General features: G+C 34.9%; 1 non-coding gene across 1 annotated transcript; it reads right to left on the bottom strand.

Moving 5' to 3' along the window:
* Positions 1–4,142: 4,142 nt before the first annotated feature.
* TRNAS-GCU (transfer RNA serine (anticodon GCU)) lies at positions 4,143–4,224 on the bottom strand. Its single transcript has one exon. It is a non-coding gene; the product is annotated as a tRNA-Ser (tRNA).
* Positions 4,225–8,583: the final 4,359 nt, after the last annotated feature.

Here is an 8,583-nt window from a genome sequence, read left to right as displayed (position 1 = left end):
GCCAATATACTCTTGTAGGTACTTGGATGTATGGGAAAAAATCTATCATAAATTTCTTACATTTATATCATCATTCTTCTTTTTGTTGTGATTTGATTTTTTACTTCAAGGATGATGCAAATTGTCAAAGCATTTCTCGGCCTCTTCCATATTGACCATGATTTTTATTTGTCTTCATGTGCTTCTTCTTCACAAATTGATATTTTTGGGGATAAGATGACAATTCATACATAGTTATATATAGATTCTTACATGTCATGAATCCTATTATCCCCAAATACTAGGATCCCCCTATCTCTTTTATATGTTTCTTGTTGATGTTGTGGATTTCTACGTGTTATCTTTTGCAAGATAAAATTCCATGGACACATCTTGCTATGTGTTTTATGACACAATATTTATTCTCATCAAAATGATTTGCAATATTTTGGGCAGTGCATGGCATTCTAAGGAGGCTTATCATACTCATATTATAGCCTTCATATCTCATATTTCTTTTATGTTTCAAAAATATGTTTGAATTTAGCTATCTTATCATCATTTAGTGTGGCAAATTCAACTAGAATTTGTCTTTATACACATCCATGTCTCTTTTCTGTGATCGTCCCACAATGCAATTTGTAGTAGTGCAGCTAATTGGATTGTTTTATGGACTCTAGAATAACACATCTCTCTATCCATACTTATTGGCACCTATCTTATGTCTACAAAAATTTTGATGTCTAATTTTTGCTTTGTTACTTAATGTGTTTGTTTGTAGCTAACATGTTTATGGCAATTCTAGAACTTTACAACTTTTTATGTAGGATCAACTTAGGTCTCTTCCTTGGGGGGGAATCTCCACACAAATTGAAGACTCTACATCCCTTTCACATCCTAGGTAAAATATTCTTGAATCCATTTTCTCTCTGATTTAGCTTGCATCTTTTCCTAAAGATATATGCTCGCTAAAGTGTGAGCAAAATGTAATATCATAAATTGATCCTATGCAATTGCACATTACCTATGCCTCCCCTTTAGTTAAAATTAAGATAGTTATGCTTGTTATCCTTAATCTTATTCCAAAACATCCCCATTTGTCGTACATATCCAATTCCCTAATCGTTAGGTGCAATTGTCATTTGGACAAATGTTCCATGCACAAATGTCCACTTGATGTGCTAGCATCTTGAAAAAACTTGTGACTATACAAGTTATTGAGATATTACACTTGCCATGTTTTTGCAGTGTAACACCTTTGTCAACCTGCACCAATGTCAAGAATCATCCAACCTTGCTATTTTGGACTCAAAGCTCTTTCTTTTGCCTCCACGACTAAGATTTGAACTTCATTCTTTCTATTCTCAACATTCTTGTCATTCTTACTTCCTCATACACATAGCAACATACTTGAACATGACTCTTACTTGCTTGCACCATCTTCTTTGTCATGTCTTCATCTATTTTTCTTACAAAAAAATATCTTGAAGCTTAATTGTTATTCCATGAAAGACATCATTGTGGCTTTGGAGACCATCACTACTTCCTTGTTACACTTGTCGGCTACATAGCTTCTTTTTCTTGAGAAGTGGTAAATCTCTATTTATTAAGCTTACTATCTTAATTTTATACTTGATAGCATATTGTCCATTTGCTATTGCATGTCCATTATCTATCTCTTTGTTTTTGCCATCTATGGAGGTGGAAACACCAAAATAGGGGTTTGACTAATGACAAGTCCCTGCAACCACCCCAACACATCTCTTTGGTCTTATGTGTGTAGATGGAGAAGAAATTGTATCATGAAGGTATTCTAGCTCGCTTGATGTTTTTGGCGATCTCTTACCTCTCTTTATCATTTCATAGTTTAATTTTACTTCATTTCAAAGCATTCCTTTCACTAATTGTAATCTATTAAAACTATTGTTTTGTCACAATTTAGCATTCCCCGAACTTAAGAAGATGTACATATCATTTTTTCCTTTTTTGTGATAATTTTTGTTCTTTGCATGTACATGATACTAGTGTGTCGTGTGGTCATCTATGCTCCACATCAATGCCCTTGATAGAGAGTTAATTGATTGGTTGGAAGACCTTTGTGGTTTGTACTTGATGTTCTTGAGTCCTAAAAATTTAATAAAGCCTTGAACACATTGAAAACTCATATTTTGTTAATAATTTGATAAACCTGAAGGTCATAGTTACCTTTAGATTCATCTAAGTGGAGGGTAGGAAATTGAGCTCACAAAGGACTAATTATCTTTTGTACTAGTTTATTTTTCCCACTCTACACTTGGAAGTGACTAATAAAGTAATGACAACTTATATAAAAGACCTAATAGAGTTATTCATAAGATGTTAGATCCAGTAAAGAGAATCATCTTTGAGTTTACTAATAATTTTTTTGGTAAGGATGTAGTTGTTATAAATTGAATAAATGTGAAGTGTGTTGAATGATAATGCATACAAGAGTCAATGGATGTGCTAAGGTATCATATGAAGGGGGTTATGATGAATGTCCATGGTGGCTTCCCTATACCTCTAGGGAAGACCATCTAAAATATGTTGCATCTAGCATAAGTAGTGGAGAACATGGGGTATGACTGATTTGATGAGGATGGATATTGAATGGTGGTGTCATAAGAAATGGAACCATAATTTGGAGTTACATATACATGGAAGGTGGCAATTACATGGATTCTAGGATGAAAAAATATGTTAGAGGGACTAGTCATAGGGAATGTAGGAGGTGTCCACAAATTTCTATAGGGTGTAGATGGGGTGGAAAGAGGGTGATAAATAGATGTGTTGGGATTAGTATACAATATAGCCATGGATACATCTACATAGGAAATAATATGACATGAGTAGGTAGGATAAATAACAAAAGTGACTTAACTAGGTCTTTGAAAAAAGCAAAATGGTATTGGGTGAACTTAGAGGTGAGGGAAGGCTAAGGAAATGGATGAGCTAGGTGTAGAAAACAAGTGGGTATGGATTACAATAATGGAATGATTTGTTTGAAGATGATCGCAAAGTAGGGAGTATGGATAAATGTGGTACACATATGTGATTTAAAGATTCAAAATAAAAATGAAGTGGTGACATATTTTACCTAGGGTTTAGAGGATATGAAACACATGATGAAACATGAAAAAGTGATGAAAGCTAAAATTAAATAGAATCGCAAGTTACTAGTCTATGCATAAGAATTTTAGAAAATAGTCATGTATAAGGGCATGTTCGCCAAATGAAAGGACAAAAACTAACCCCACCTCTTATGTTTCGATGGATGTAAACCTAAGAGCTGGGTAGATCTGCATGGAGTCCACAATGTTCTTAAATGAATCTCACAAACTCTCACAAAATTCTTATTTATGGACTCCATTTTGTTCTCGTGCTTTGATGGCATTACTATATTTTTCTTGTGTTGGAGGTGGAGAGAAGATATGAAGTTTTCACAATTGCATCTTATGAGTGACTGGCAAGAAAAGAAAGCTATTAAATGAAGTCATGCTAAGTTTTTGAGTGAATTACTATTTAAAATCTGTAAGGATTAGGGCACAATGGGGGTGGGAAACACTTTTTGTTGTCTTTCCAATATAAAATTGAATGTAAAATACACCAGGGTAATCTACACTTAGGTGAGCATATAAGCACCTCCACTATTTTTCTTACCTAAATCCTAATCCCACACCTCGATTATTTGATTCCGAGTATCTCAACTCATTAAGATAGAATCTAGTTTCAAGTTATTATTAGTTATAGGTCTATGTGACAATATAACATTAGGCAAATTTCACTTTCCCTTGGCTTCAAGGTATGCAACCCTAACAAACTCATTTCCATTTCAATGCATGTGGGATCATTAATACCCTCATTTCCTGCGTGTTAATGGTGTAAACAATTATCAACTTTTCATCAAATCATTTACTCTGTTACACGACGAAGTACTGTCTCCATGTATTGCATAGTCTTGTACTTGTGCAATTCACAGATCTTAACAGCGGAGAACGAAAAGAATGGTGAGAAATTTTAAATGGGAAAATGAATATAAGCCAGCCAATTTAACTCAAACAAATAAGAAAAGTTGCATTCTCGCAGCATCACAAAATTAACAGTTGTATAAAATCATTTCAGAGATGATTGAACAATGATAATATCGTCGCCTGAGAGATTCGAACTCTCGCGGGGAAACCCCATGTACTTAGCAGGCACACGCCTTAACCACTCGGCCAAAGCGACGTCACGTGAATGTCGATTGCATGTTTTTCTTAGAATACTGTTAGATATAAGTAGGATTAGCACTAATTTGGAAAAATGGTGCAATGGCTATGTTAAGCTAATATGTTAGAGAATAATATTTTGAATTCTATATGCATAAGAGTAGATAAATAATATACATATTTTTGAAAATCTCTAAAACCTTGTGAAATCAAATGTTATTAGAGAGAAGACAAATGCTCGATATTTTCGTAAGGTCACACATCAATATCTTCTAGACTACACAAACAAGGGACACAATGCATCAAGTCCCTGCCAATAGTGTAGATAGTTTAGAGTAGAAAAAAAATAAAAATTGCTTAGTTTAGAGATAGAGGGGGCAAGAGTGAGAGGGGAAGGTGATAATGACAAGTAATAGAGAGAGGGATAGAGAAGAGAAAACATAGAGATAGAGATAGAGTGACGATGTGTGTATATGAGAGAGAGAGAGAGAGAGAGAGAGAGAGAGAGAGAGAGAGAGATAAAAAGGAGAGGGAGAGAGAGAGAAGTGGAAGAGAGAGAAGTAGAGAGATATAGAAAGAGGGATTGATAGGGAGAGAGGAAGAGATGTGTAGAGAAAGAGGGAGAGATAGGAATGGGAAGGATAGAAGAGGCGATAGAGTTATAAATATATGGAGAGGGAAAGATGTCCAAAAGGGGAGATTACGAAGGACATGGAGAAATAGAGAGAATGGAGATAGAAAGAGGGAGATAATGATAGAGGGGGAGATGGAAAGATAGCAAGCTAATGATATAGGAGGTTGTATATAGAGAGAAGAAGAGAGAGGTAGATATATACATAGAGAGAGGGAGAGAAACAAAGATAGGGGAGAGATGGAGTGTGAGGGATATAGAGAGAAATAGGGAGGAAGAAACATGGTGTGTGTGAGTGTGTGCATGTGTGTGTGTGTGTGTGTGTGAGAGAGAGAGAGAGAGAGAGAGAGAGAGAGAGAGAGAGAGAGAGAGAGAGAGAGAGAGATTTTGGAACTTGGTTTATTCAAAATTAATATTATTAGTTCTTGATTCTATATCTAGACTTGAAATCTAAAGAACCTATTAAAAATGTAAAAAAATAAATTCTTAATTTTTTTAAAATTAAAAATTTATTAAAAAAAAAAAATATTTGTAACTGTCAAATTTGTGTTTTCTATTTTAATGATAATTATAATATGTGATAAAAAATTAATAGTAAAAATTATTATATAATTAAATTAAAAAATATATTTATATTAATCAATCTTTTAATAATACTTGTATTGCACGCATAAAAAAATGCTTTTAAAATACTTTTATTTTGAATAAATAAATAAATAAATAAAATACTATAAATTCAATTCTACTTCAAGTAAAATATTAAAAATAAAAATAAACTCAAATTTTATTTTTACATAAAAAATTACAATTAAAACTAAGTTATAGAAAGTAAAAAATAAAATGCATTCTATTGATAAATAAGAAGCCAATTGATATTTCTTTTAAAATTCATGATTAAAAAATTAAATATTTATATTTGTTAAATTTATATTTTCTATTTTAAAGATAATTATAAAATAGACTCAATTACTGATATAAAAATGATTATAAATTAATTAAACTTAAAATTAGTATTTTTCATATTCCTAAAATATGATCTAATTAATTTTAATATGTAAATGTGCAAATTTGAAAAAGTTCATGCCGAATGTAACGAAATTTAAAGTTTGTGCTATAAAAAAATTGTATTTAATATCGATTGAACTATTATTATTATTTATTGAAAAAAATACACATGTATCATTTTTTATGTATATACTTGATTGATTAAATAAGATTGAATATAACTCTTATTTTAAATAAAATGTTAAATTAAATGTAAACTCAATATTTTTTCTTTTATTTATGATAAATAATTTTATTTATAAAATATCACAAATACAAACTTTTTATTCACAAAAATGAAAGGCCATTTTTTCTATTGTGATCTTTCTAATCTAGACCTTGGCTCCAAGTATTTCCTCCTAACACAAAAAGATCTATCAACAAAAAAAGTATATTTAAATTAAATCCAATTATATTGAACCATATGCTTAGAAAAATTGAAGAAGAAATAAAAATAAAAATCTCATCTAACATGTTAAACAAAAGAATCCAAAATTTAAATAATTTTCTTAATTTATTATGAACAAACTCTAAAATCTCTCATTAAATCATTTAAATGCACTACATGGATTCTTATTTAGAGCGAAAATGAAAGTCAGTTAGAATTGACCACTGATATTTTAAATGAATTAAAATTTATGGAAACACATAGCACTGATCATGGAAATCCCAGATTAGCAGGATGATCTCCTCGCAGAATAGAAAGAGTCTTCTTCTTTAGAAACTTTGTTTTAGCTGTTTCTATTTTCTGTAGGTTGCGCTATTTCCACTTTTTGTAAATATCCTAACAGTCATTATTTAAATCACCTTAACCCAACGTTTTGGGTAAGGGAGAATATACAGATCATTTAGTCTTCTCATGATATCAGAGCAACGATCCTCTGCGTTGTTGCTTGCACACTCTCTCCTCCCCTCTGCGTTGCAGCCTGCACACTCTCTTCTCCATCTTCATGGCCACCAAAAATAGTTTCTCTACCACCAGTGCCACCCACACACCCACCTCCCCACGCTCCCCACGCTCCCCATCTCCACCCTCCTCCACTCTCCAACCAATTCCCCTTCACCACGCAATCTCTATCAAACTTGATCACCAAAACTACCTCCTTTGGCGCACGTAGTTCCTCTCGCTTCTCCAAGGCTATGACCTGGAAGGCTACCTTGATGGGACCATTCCTTGTCCCCCTCGTACGTTCTCTCCCTTGTGTCTTCTTGGGTTACAACTTGGTTCACAAAGGCTATAAATGCCTCCAGCTTCCCACCAACACGATGTATATCTCTCGGCATGTTGTGTTTGATGAAGGGACCTATCCATTTGCTACTCACCAGAATGCACCATCACCGGGCTCAGCCTCTCCACCATCTCAGGTATCCACACTCCCACTTTTTCACTCACCTGCATCTAGTGTGTCTTCACCTCCTTTGCAAGGAGCTCACCATGGTCTCTCTACCCCCCTAGATGCCTCACCTTCTCCTAGCCGTGACCCCCCTACCCGAGTGATTTCGGCCCCACCATCTCCTTTGCCATTACCTTTGCCAAGATCGATGGTCCCTCCTACAAATGTGCATCCCATGGTTACAAGGTCCAAACATGGCATTTTTTAGCCCAAGGCATACAGTGCTACTAAGCACCCCTTATCTCCTGATGATATTGATGAGCCCACATATTTTTCCCAAGCCAAAGTGGACCCATAGTGGCGCTTGGCTATGGATAATGAAATTAATGCACTTCTCGAGAATGGGACGTGGAGCCTAGTCCCACCCAAGTCCCAATTAAATGTTGTTGGGTGCAAATGGGTTTTTAAATTGAAAAATAAAGTAGATGACTCAATTAATCACTACAAAGCATGACTAGTTGCCAAGGGGTTCAATCAGTAGGAAGGAATTGACTGTGGGGAAACTTTCAGTCCTGTGGTCAAACCCTACACCATGTGTACAGTTCTCACTATTGCACTCTCTATGGGCTGGCCATTTCACCAACTCAATGCGCAAAATGCCTTCCTCCATGGTGTACTTGAGGAAGAGGTTTACATGAAGCAACCACCTGGCTATATTGATCCCCAGTTTCCTGATCATGTGTGTAGACTCCACAAGTCTCTCTATGGTCTCAAACAAGCTCCATGGGCCTGGTACCACCGACTGAGCAACTTTCTCCAGTAGATTGGGTTTGTGGGTTCCAAAGCTGACACTTCACTATTCATTAAGCGAAACACCCACTTCACTGTTTTTATGCTTGTTTATGTCGACAATATTATTATTATTGCGTCTACTGTGGACTGTGTTCAGGATCTGATATCTCAACTTCAGTCAGCTTTTGCTATAAAAGACTTGGGCTCTCTCCATTATTTTTTGGGCATCGAAGCACTTTCAACTCCTACAGGGCTTCTCCTATCTCAAAGGAAGTATACACTTGATCTTCTCAAGAAGACAAAGATGGATGGTGCAAAACTAGTTCACACTCCTATTTGCAGCCAAGAAAGGTTGTCTAAATTCACCGGCTCCACCTTCAGCGATCCCACTCTATACAGGAGCGTTGTTCATGCTCTTCAATATCTCACCCTTACGAGACCAGATATTACTTTGGCCATCAATAAGGTATGTCAGTTTATGCAGTAGCCCACTAATGATCATTGGAACACTGTTAAGCGTATCCTACGGTACCTAAAGGAAACTCTCTCTTATGGACTGCAACTCAGTAAGTCTAGC

This window comes from Cryptomeria japonica, chromosome 6 (genome assembly GCF_030272615.1).
Source record: "Cryptomeria japonica chromosome 6, Sugi_1.0, whole genome shotgun sequence".
Lineage (NCBI taxonomy): Eukaryota > Viridiplantae > Streptophyta > Pinopsida > Cupressales > Cupressaceae > Cryptomeria > Cryptomeria japonica.
The sequence above is the reverse complement of the archived record's forward strand: the minus strand, read 5'-3'. Positions and strand labels throughout refer to the sequence as shown.